We start from the raw sequence: 12,518 nt of genomic DNA, 5'->3' as shown, positions 1-12,518 counted from the left end.
CTTGCCAGAGGTGCACAGCGGTTCACTTGCAGGGGTTGCAAGCCGGAGGAAGCAGAGCGGAGCTGAGTGACCCGAGCCACGCCCACCTGGACGAGTTGGAACTTGCTAGATCCAGACCCAGTAAGCTGAGACACTTGGCTAGACCCAGATCTAGGAGTGCGTCCTTTCTTTTTCTCTCTTGATCCAGGGAGGAGGCAACAGGTAACTGGGGTGAACTAGTCTGCCTGGAAGACCCCATATACATCAAGGGGAGGTGGTCCGGCAGAATTGAGGGGAACTAACGTAAATACAAATTCCCAACTTAATACCTTCTGAGCTACACAGACATAATGTTTGCCCTTATTGGTCTAAAATGCAAACACATTAGTTACAAAAGTTTGTCAACTGCTAAGTATACTACCCATTATTAGTGCTGCTAGTTGTAGTTCTGTAAATACAAAACTAACTGCCTGAACCACATAATCTCTCTCGGGTATGACTATCAGTAGGTGGTAAGGTAAGAACTGCCGCAAAGCTCCACACCAAGGTCAGAGGACAGTACTATACAAAATAACAAAGGGAAGAAGCAAAATGCATCCTGAAGCCCCGAGCCCACCCAGAACAAATGCTGGAGACACTAGCATGGAAGAAATTGGAAATCGCACACCTAAAATCTCTGAAATAATGGACAGTTTTGTGAGGCTCCTGTAACACAGATCATGTGATCTTGTACATGTGTGGATAGTTATATCTTTACGGATTCTTTTGGATACTTCTGGGAACATATAATGTATTCTATGCTTTTCATATAGAACCATTGTAAAATCAGAGGCAAAGCCAGCAGTGTCTGCGTCCCTCTGTAAATGTTTAAGGCCTAATTTCATTGGACTTTAGGTTTTAATAGTTATTGCTTTGCTCATTTGTATTTAATTGAGTTCTCTTGAAACCACTAATTGAAGACAAATTCATGTGAGTGTTATTTGAAACAAGTAATCTTCCATGCTCAGACTAAGGGCACTTAAATACGGGAGTATGTGGAGAATATGGGAGACGTGTTTAGTAGTTTCATCAAGAAGAACCCCTGGGTTGGCAAGATAGCTCAGCGGTCTCAAGTGCCTGCTTAGGCAAGCTTAGGAAGGTGCGGTGGACCACAGTTCAATCCCGGGCACCACATGCCACTCCAGCCCTGCCCGCAGAGTGGGCTAAGACTAGCCAAAAGAGAAACCTCGATGGGCTGTTTCTCAGACACTAAAAGCTCCTGTTGATTCCTTACTCTTCGAATCATACAGTAGATGCCATCCTTTTTCCCCTGTCTTCTCACCATGCCCTCACCCAATTGTTCCTTATGGTCAATTAAGTGCAATGTAACAAGTTCTGTTGATTCATAGCTTATTTTCTTGTGTATCATTTCTAATATCTTGTCTATTATTTTTCAATTCTATTTAAAATAAACTGTAACAAATATATAAAGCAGAAAAAAATGAGAATACAAATACAAGAACTTTAGCAACCTGTAAAAAATAATGTTTACACGCACAAAATCCTTAAATTTTTTTTTTTTTTTTAAAAACATGGATTGAAAATCAAAAAGCAAGGGCCTACCAAATACCTCAGCAGATTAAAAGGCCTGCCTTGCCGGCCCCAATCCTGGGGTGCACTGAGATGGCAATTGAGACTGGGCATGGTGGCACAGACCTATAATCCCAGCACTTGGGAGCCTGCAAACAGGAGGATCACTACAAGTCTGATCTAGTAGTGAGACCCTGCACACCCTGTAGACCTTTCCATAAAATAATAATAATAATAAAACCAAAAAGCAGAAAGGGAAAGGAAATTTCTCTGTGCCCATAAGCATGTGTTTATATGATGGGCTCTACAGTTGTGTCGCAGGTCCCATTCGTACGTGGCTCTGTTATCCCTGTTAGGCAAAACGGGCAGTCAGAGCCCAGATCAGTGCCTGGGAATCATGGAGAGGCAGCAGTAGGATTAGAGTGAGGGGCTCATTTTGGGATTTGAAAATCTGCAGAAATTCATAATGAATCATCCCTTTGAACATGAGGTTGGGGCCAGAGCCATTTAGCTTATAACACTCCTGATTGTCATTTTCCAGTATTTGGATTCCAAGGCTTGGGGAGACTGATTTGCTTCTGCTTACAACTCAGAAAACGTCCACGAACTTCCATGATTTTATCTTATCTAGCCGATGAGTGAAGCCCTACAAAAGCTGAAAATGGCAGTGCATCCTGGGGTGAGTCACGAAACATTTTATACAAAATTGTCAACACTAACAAGAGAAGAAGTAAGTTGTTAAAGGCAAAGAGGAGGTGTTATGGCACCTGAATTCCAGGGGAGCTTTTTCATTAATTTTATTGAAAAATAGCAATGAGTCAGTTTCAAAACCGATTGGTAGGACAGTTTCAATAATTAGTACATTGCGTATTGTTGTCCTCATAGTGGTTATTCATACTATAAGATGCAGACATATCCTGTCCAAACACTATTAGTACAAATCCCTCTTCTCACTGAACTAAGTGAAAGTAGCTGTATATCTATTCTAACTGCTTTGTATATACAGATACAAAAATTTTTTTTTTGACAGCCGGTAGTTATCATAGGTCTGAAAATTATTAGTATCTAATATGTTCACATATACGTATAAGTCTATGCATATTCATGTATCTATGTGTGTGTTGTGATGCCAAACTTTGAGTGTATATATTCTTTCTCTCTATGTCTTTGTTAGTATAAAGAGCATGTGAAGTATTTTTCTTCCACATTGAGCTCGTGGAATATGTTTGAAATCCTCCTTTCCTGTGCTATGCACAGTCATGGTTTTAGAACTCAGGAGGGCAGGGCCAGGAGGAGTGAAGCATTAAGAAAACAGGGCACCCTTGTTTATCGCTTTGTTCAGCCGAAGGTGAGGCAAGGGTGTTGAAATAGCTCTGTGCCTTGCCGACGTCAGAGCAAAGAGTTTAGAAAGGTACAGACTGAGAAACTCTTTAAAATCTATTTTTTTCTCTTGAAATTGGAAAGTACTTACCTTCTTCCCCAATGGGTTTGTTGTTGTTGTTGTTGTTGTTTATTTTAAGGAAAGATCTACAGGGTGTTCAGGGTCTCCCTACTAGAGCAGACTTGTACACTCGTAGCGATCCACCTATTTACAGCCTCCCAAGAGCTGGGATTACAGGTGCGCGCCACCACACCCAGTCTCCCTTGCCCTCTCAGCGTGCCCCGAGGGGCGGGCTTGCAAGGCAGGCCTAGGGATGGAACTCCAGGCCCCTCTCCCTGCTTGCAGGCACTTTAATCCGCTGAGCTATTTGGCTGGGCCCTCAAAGGTTTTTAAAGATATGCCTCTGTGGGCCATGCTGGCCCTGCCTCCTGGGTGCACACCTATAATCCCTGGGTTTGAGAGGCTGGAAACAGGAGGACCACAATGAGTCCAATCTGTGCAGTGGGATCCTGTAAGCCCTGTACTAAATATATAAAAAAGAAGACATGCCTCCAGAGTACCATGACACCAAAATGAAAAATAACCCTGAGCCATTTGTAGACGGCCAGAGGAACCCTGAGCCCACAATGATCAGTGAGATAAATCCGAAGCAAATTATGCAGATCTCGCCAAGAAACCTGTTTTGATCTTAAAATGAAACCCTTGTGTAAATATTTTACTACTGATTTCTTGAGAAATCAAGAGATTAATTTTTTTTGTTTTTTGGTGGTTTTTTTTGCGGATCAGGGGGTTGAACTCAGGCCCTTGTGCTTGCCAGGCAAGCACTCATTCAACTGAACTATTTCCCCAGCCCCAAGATTAATCTGTTCTTGTTGTCTTCTATAATTACATTCTCTCAATATAATGCTGAATATTTTCTAGACAGTTAATAGCCCTGCAAACCGCTGCTAACAATACCTTGGTAAAATGCCTGTTGAGAGTGCCGCACATGATTTCCCATTTCTTCTGTTAAAGTCAGCAATGTAGTGGGTTTTTTGTGGTAAACAACAACATTTATGTATCACAAGTAAATATGCTGTAATATTAGAACAATTTTCTGTTTCCTAAAGTGTGTTTTTATTTTCTTTGCAAATTCTCATGTGAGAAATACAAGGATGAATAACGAACAGGGGATACGGTAGAGCTCAGTGCTGTAGTGCCTGCTTGGCAAACGTGATGTCCTAATTTTGAAACCCACTACAAAAAAAGATCATAATAAAATATAATAGGAATTTGGCTATAAATATTTACTCAACAAGAATAGGATCAAAAGCCAGAGGGAAGAGAGGTGTTATACAATGAATAAAACTGCGTTATGTACACATACCAACTTTACACAAAGAATTTTAGCATGATTTATAGCAGGCAGGTTACAAAGCTAGGGCTGAAGAGATGGAGTGAGGGAAACATAGGGATGAGATAGTGAATAAAAAAAATGTAAATGTGGGGCTGGAGAGATGGCTCAGTGGTCTAAAGCAGCTACTTGAAACAAGCTTGGCAAAGCACAGGGACCGCGGTTCGATCCCCAGCACCACATGCCAGCCAGACCCGCCCCCTGGTGGGCTGAGCTGGCCACACACACACACACAATAAATAAATGTAATAAATAAAAATAAATATTTAAAAAAAAAAAATGTAAATGTGCCAGTTGTACAATTTGATAGTTGATAGCATTCAATGATATGGTAACTAAAGGAACTGATGATAATAGACACATAAAACACACTAGAGCAAAGGAAGAAATAGGTTATCTTTCTAATAATTTTATTGTTAAGGTTTCAGTGCGTTTTGAATGCGTTCCTGTGTGCAGTTGATACGTGTATGAAAGGCATCATATTTTCCTGTCTTCTCCCAACCCTCTTCCCCTCCGCCTCTACTGCTCCTTCTCATTTATTCAAAGAGCCTGTTTTGAGACTATTTCATTGTTATTTTATCTTTTTTTCTCATTAAAATGAGAAAAAAAAAACATACACACACACAAAGATGAACTAATGGCAAAAAAGAACTTCATCATCAAAAGCTTAATGTGTTTCCTGACAAATGAGTCAAATTATTTGATGTCATGGTCATATCGCACTGGTAATTTGTCTAAGAACTGCATATGCAGTGCCCTGAAAATGATTTGTCAGGATGTGAACATGGAGATGGCATCTAAGTAAGAGACCAAAATGTCAAGATGCTGTTTGAAATTCCAGAAAATCCTTGGCCCATTCATACATCAGAAATGTTTAAGTTACACTTAGGGTAGAAGCCTTAAAAGCGTTTGCTACAGCGGCTTAAGAGTATGCACCAGCGCATTGTTCTCCTCAGTGGAGTGGTGTGGAGTGAAGATACATTGCAAAAACTCATCTCCTAGAATAGGAAAATTCTGCTGCTCTCAAAGATGGAATTGATTGCTCCCAGTATTGTTACAAATAGCATAGCTGTCATTTACAGTATTTGTTGTAGACATAGGGAAAACACAGGATCTTTCAACATTTACAGCACAATGGAAAGAAGTTTTGTATAGTGGGAATATCAGATAGATGGGTTTAAATAAATGAACAGTAACCATGGTGTAAAAATTGGAACACGTTATGATTTACATTGAGTCATGTATTTAAAGCTCCTTGAAACAAGAAGGCTGTACATATGCTGATCCTTAAAGTTTAATTTTACAGTGATGTGTCTGGAAGCCATAAATATATTTATGAAAAGCGGAACATACTATATATACCAGGTCTCATGTGATACTCTGCATGAATAATTGGATGAGTTAATAAATGTCTCTCAGCGTGGGTCTCTGACATTAGGTCCCAATCTGGTGCTGACAGTGGAAGGACTGTGAACCTGAACTCTCGTGCTCTCCGTGGGTACTGTCCTCTCAGTCCACGTGCAAGGAAGTTTGTCAGTAATTCTCTGTCTAAACTGGAATGTGTATGGTGTTGTAGGAATCAATCGCCATTGAAGATGTGATCATAAAATTCACCCCAGAAGAATGGGCTCTGCTGGATACAGCGCAGAGACAGCTGTACAGAGATGTGGTTCTGGAATACATAAGTAACCTGGAATCCCTGGGTGAGTCTGTTTACCAACATTTCTATCCGCCTGTGTGTGCACCAGCCTCAATCCTCTATGCAAATAATCAACTTTGCAGTGCAAACCACTTGCCCATCTGTCCCATCCTAGACATGACAGTCACGTCAAAGATTATTTCATTCAAATTTATATGCAATACATTTTGATCAGTACCTAAAGTAGTGCAGAAAATTCAAGACGGTGTAGCTAAGTCTCCAAATACATAAACAAGTGAATGAATGAGTGAGTGAGTGAGTGAGTGAGTGAGTGAGTGAGTGAATATTACGTGCACCCTGCCACGGAGCTGTTTATGTTTTTCCCTGTGAAGACACGTACTGCCCATCTTCAGTTCTTTGTGTTTCTGTGTTCAGTAGTACTTACTTAGATCGCACGGTCACTTTCCTGTGGGGGATGTTTCATGTGCATAAGCACCGGAAATGTTTACTCTTTTCCTCCCTTTTTTCTTCAATACCTCAATCCTAGAGTTCCACTATCTGTTGAGAAAAGATATTTTTTCCTGTTTCTTGATTGGCATTCATATATACATATATGTATATATACGTGTATGTGCCTGTATATGTATGTGTGAGTGTATATTAAACATATGTATAAATATGTTTCTTTAAGCAACAGAAAAATTCATGTGATTGTAAGAATAAAGAATAGCAGTCTCTGTGCACTGGGGGTTTTTGTTTGTTTGTTTGTTTTGGGGGGTGGGTTTTAATGTATTTAAGACAGGGTTTACAAGGTATAGAGGGTCACACTACGTAGATCAAACTCATAGTGGTTCTCCTGTTTGCAGCCTCCCAGAGTGCTGGGATAACAGGCTGTGCCACCTCACCCAGTCTCAATGGCCATCTCAGTGCGCCCCAGGGCGCGGCCGGCACAGCATGCCTGGGATCACACCCCAGCCGCTGTGCTCTGCCTAAGCAAGAGTCCGCTGAGCTATCAGGCCAGCCCTACAACTTCCAAGTTTATCTATTTTAAAATACTGATAATTCTGTTTACTGTTTAAGTTCACCAAAGAGCACAAGTATCCTGAGGCCTTCACTGGTTGCTCCTACACAGTAGATTTCCCCTTTGTCTAAAAAAAGACCTGTTCTATTTCCCTGTTAACACATCGCCTGGACTTATATCCTGTGTTCACTGTTTTCTTGGTGGTCTCCCGTAGATTTTGGCATAAAGTATATTTATTCCTATAAACTTAGTAATATACTTTTCCACTTCCTCCTGAAAAGGACAAGAATACTGCAAATCAGATGTTACTTTTCATTTATATAAAAGAGAAATCCTGTGCATGGAAGAACAAGATTTCTTGCAAGATCATACCACAGGTAAATATGACACATTGATTATTCCATATACAACATAGTCAGGCCAGTGAGTATGAAAACTATGTTTTTGAGTGAATTATACTTTCTTATATGATATCTTCCAGGTAATTAAAACAAATACTCTTAAAAATTTCTACAGCAATGTTTTTTTTTTTTTTTTTTTTTTTTTTTTTTTTTTTGCGGAACCGGGGATTGAACTCAAGCCCTTGCGCTTGCCAGGGAAGCACTTAGTCCACTGAGCCATCTCCCCGGCCCCTCATTATTTTTTAAGATGCTCTTCACAATTCATGTGTATTCTGGTCATACCAATAAGGCACACTAAAAGAATTTCTTACAGCATAAAGTACAAGTCAAGGATGCCAACAAACACCAATTCTATTCAACATGGAATTCACACTAATAGCTATAGGAATTATGTAAGGGAAAATTTAAATAAGTTACAGGGGAAAGGAAAAAGCCAAAAAATTACACCAAGAAAAATGCTCTGATTTTTAATCTGTTTCAATAATAGTGAGGAATAATTAATCACCACCCAAAATCCAGTAGCACATAAGTGTATCAGTAATGAAATCATTGAGCAAGAAATTTTAAAACCAATACAATTCTTATTAGCCTCAGGGAAAGCTGAATTCTAGGAATTCAAGTAACATTAAACATGAAACACATTTACACTGCTAGAGTATATTGAAAAAAGGAGGTAGAAAAAAACCCATGTAATAAAAGAAATGAATTAGTATGAAGAATACATGCAGAGATATTATCCTTGGTCCTTACGCAGAACTGACTTCAAATTATCCATAGGCTAATTATCCATATACTAAACTCTCAAAAATTGGTTATGTGCACGCCCATTAGATTACTTCAGTACATTGTTCCCAGAATGCTTTTCTTTCAGGCAGTTTGGTTCACAAACAAAATACTTTTCGAGCTCTGTGCTTAGATTGCAATCCTGCCCTTTATTAACGAAGATAATCGGGGACAACTTTACTGGGAGAACATAGATGTGGTATGTCTCCTGCTTTTTTTGTTGTTGTTTATGGAATTCAGTTCATGAAACACCATCCTAAGAATATTGTACATAGAATTTGAGGATTCATTCCAGAAATTCTTACAGAACTAAAACACACACAAAATACCAATAACAATATTTGGCAAAAAATAGGAAAGCAAATGGCATCACAAAGTCAAATGATAACCAGCTTTAGAAAGTCAAAGTGATAAAAATTAGATAGTACTGGACAAAATTTTGTAGACTAGTGGAAGAGACCATAGGATCCAGGATCTTGTGCAGACATGTCTGGCTATTTAACCATCAGCAAAGGAACCAAAGTATGCATTAAAGGAAAGACAGCTTCCCCAATGAATGCTGGGAGAGTTGGCTGCAGGCTCCTTGCAGGTGATTATTACATCTTTGTGATCCAATGAAACAAGCTCTCTTATCAAATATCGAAACTTTAAAATGGAAATATTGAAGCTCAGGAAGATAAAACAGGTAAAATCCTTAAAACCTTATGAAAAGGCAAGGATTTTTAGAACTGGACATTACCAAGGAAATAAATACTAGAATGGTACTATATTGATTTATAAACCTGTGCAGCAATAAAATAAGACTGTGAAGCAATAAAATAAGACTGTGAAGCAACATAAAGAATGGGAAAAAATGCTCAGAGTACAAAGACTCCAAAACATAGATCACCCAAAATATATCAATCGGGCTGGGGAGATGGCTCAGTGGAATAAGCGCTTCCCTGCCAAGCGTAAGGCCCTGAGTTCAATCCCTGGTTCCGCAAAAAAAAAAAAAAAAAAAAAAAAAATATATATATATATATATATATCAGTAAATGTGACAATATTTAAATGTCAATGGAATACCCATCTCTGACAAAACTAAACAAAAAAGGGGATACAAATGAAGGATCATTTTGTATCTGTATATTCAAAATAGAATAGATATGCAGGTACTTTCTCTTAATTCAAGGAATAGAAAGATTTGTATTAATAGTGTTTGTGGACAGGATATCATGTCTGCATGTTGTACTGTGAACAACCTCCAAGAAGACAAGAATATGCAATATATTAATTATTGAAACTGTCTGCTAATCAGTTTAGAAACTGTCTCATTGCTATTTGTTTCTCAAAATTATTAGAAAATAAAATAAAATTTGACTATAAAAAAATCAATAAATGTGCAAGCAGAAGGAACCAAAACATGTCAAAAGATTTAGAAATAGCCAACAAAGGGGCCGGGGAGTTAGTTCAGTAGAATAAGCACTTACCTGGCAAGTGCAAGGGCCTGAGTTCAATCCCCAGTTCTGCAAAAAAAAAAAAAAAGAAGAAGAAGAAAAGAAATAGCCAACAAAGAAAAAAATATTCAGCCTGTTTGTCCTTGAAATAAATGAAAAATAAGGCAATGTGATTAATTCTTAGACCAGAAAAAGCACAGTTCTGAAGAGGCCACAGAACACACAATGCTAGAGCTCCAGGATGTGCAGTGCACAGTCGTACGTTGTTGGGAGAATGGGAAGTCCTGGAGTTTGTGAAATGAAGTATGGTGTTTTCCCAAGAAGTAAAAGTAGAAACAACCCATAACCCAGGATTCACTTTCTGAGTATGTTTCCAGAACTGCTTCACACACCAGATCAGAGTTACACGTGCATACAGTGTTTATCAAATCACAATCCGTAACAGCTATATCCAGGATCAAACTGTATACCCATCCACAGTTGCAGGTACAAGAACGCATGATTCAAAAACAAAAAAGAACTATAAGGGCCCGGGGAGATGGCTCAGTAGGATAAGCGCTTGACTGGCAAACGCAAGGATCTGAGTTCAGTCCCCCGTTCTGCCAAAAAAAAAAAATCGCATGATTTCTGTAAACAAGGGAATGCTGCATCACACTATAGCTTGATGACATTAGGATGTTTACAGGAAATGAATGCACAGAAATCTATGATGTTCAGGTGTGAAAAAGACATCGAATTTACACACTCTGTTCTATCTCACTTGAGCAAGGCATACTGAAAATAAAAACGGATAGAAGAAAAGTAATGAGGGGGTTAGGGAGATGGTTCAGTGGTCTAAAGCACCTATTTAGAACAAGTTTAGCAAAGCACAGGGACCGTGGTTCAATCCCCCAGCACCACATGCCAGCCAGCCCCGCCCCCTGGTGCGCTGAGCTGGACACACACACACACACACACACACACACACACACATAAACAAATACATAAAAATTAATAAAAAAAAAAAGTAATGAGGGGGCTGGGGAGATGGCTCAGTGGAATAAGTGCTTCCCTGGCAAGCGTAAGGGCCTGGGTTCAATCCCCAGTTCTGCCCAAAAAAGAAGAAAAGTAATGGTATAGATCTCTCCAACATGTGAACATTTTTATTTTTTATTTTTTATGTGAACATTTTTAGACATGTGAAAAAAGGGGAGACAAAAAGAATTAAGATACGCTACTGACGTGCAGATTCTAACCCCACCCCACAAATCTGAATGTTCTATGTCAGATACCTAATTGCAGAATATAAATAACAACAAAAAGAAAATTAGGAAATTGGATTTGAAAATGAGATAAAAAGATACGGGAAAAAATGTAGTTTCAAAGAAAACACTATTTGATATACACTGCTAACTACCAACATGAGTAACTTTGAAAAATACGTAGAATTATCACAGTGAAATCAAATTTTAAATATGTAAAAAGTTAAAATATTCTTTTATTGATGTTTATGCTTTTTTTTTTCAATTCATATCTTACTCATCAATGTCAGGTCAGCATTATTTAAGTGGATACTTCTTTTATTCATTAGTATTATGTATTTGACATGAATATTTCAATTTCTTGATATACCATAGATTATTAAAATAGAAAATAATAGATATGGCCTTCGGTTTGGGACTGCCTTCATTGTGCCTGACAGTTTGAGGCATAGTAGGTTCCTGAGGTCCTTTTATTCCGTGAATTTGTCCATTTCCTCCATGGTTTGAGGTATAAGCTGCTGAGCCCCAGTCAGCCTCCGTATATATACTGTGCAAGTTCCAGCAGCACTAGAACGTTTTTTCTCTTTAACTTTCTTGAAAATCGATACTTATATAGCATATTAAAATTGTAGACAAATGTTGCAGTGTGAAAGGTATAAGATGTATACAGAGTGAATTTTAGAGAAATATTTCTGAGATGAATAAATACCATGATATGAATAATGGATTGCATATTGTAAATAATTTTTTTTTGGAATGGGGGATTGAACTCAGATCCTTACGTTTGCCAGTCAAGCGGTTATCCTACTGAGCCATCTCCCCGGCCCCTGTAAATAAATTATTTACAAACTTAAATGACTGTAACAATAAAAATTGCCCAAAATAAAAATGAAAAAGAATTTACAGATCAATCATATGAGTTCATTCTGTACCAAAATTCAAGAGACTTATATTCATATAATTAGAATTCTCATAGTAGAAAGGATAGCAATAAACATTTAAAGATTTAAAATTTCTGAATTTAATTGAAATTATAGCACCACATTTCCAAGAAAAATGAATCTTTTGCACAAGAAATTTGAATAAAATCATACCAAGATACACAAAAATGAAATTGTCCAAAACTAATTGTAGAGAAAAAAATCATTAAAGCATATATGTAAAAACTATCAGCTGTGGAGGAACAAAATTAAATAGCATCTTATTCTAGATTATAAAAAAAAGAGCAACTGTGTAAGAAACTAGAATAATTAATCAAAGAAATGAAAGAAAAAAAAAAAAGATCTGTCCTGACTGAATTTCATAGTTAACAAACACACCTTTGAAAACTAAAAGTAAAATACTTTTCAGATATACAAACTTGAAATATTCTAATACCTCCAGAGGTAGCATAAAGAAAATAACAGCATAATCCAGAAGGCAAGAGATGTGGCTGGATGGTCCTAGATAAAGAATAAAGAGCTCTCAGAATGGTAATTATGCAGGACTATGTAAAATATATTAGATGAACCCATTTAAAAGGTCATTGAAGATTTCTACAAAACTATCAATCTTATGTCAGGTTATATACATATATTTTCTTTTTTTTTTTTTTTTTTTTCTTCCTCGAATGCCTTCAGGGCACTTTTGGCCAGCGGGAGAGTTGTGAGGTTCGAACTCCAGCAACCTGAGGCTG

The sequence above is a fragment of the Octodon degus genome, unplaced genomic scaffold (genome assembly GCF_000260255.1).
Source record: "Octodon degus isolate 3935 unplaced genomic scaffold, OctDeg1.0 scaffold00036, whole genome shotgun sequence".
NCBI classification, from domain to species: Eukaryota; Metazoa; Chordata; class Mammalia; order Rodentia; family Octodontidae; genus Octodon; species Octodon degus.
Note: the sequence above shows the minus strand (reverse complement) of the source record.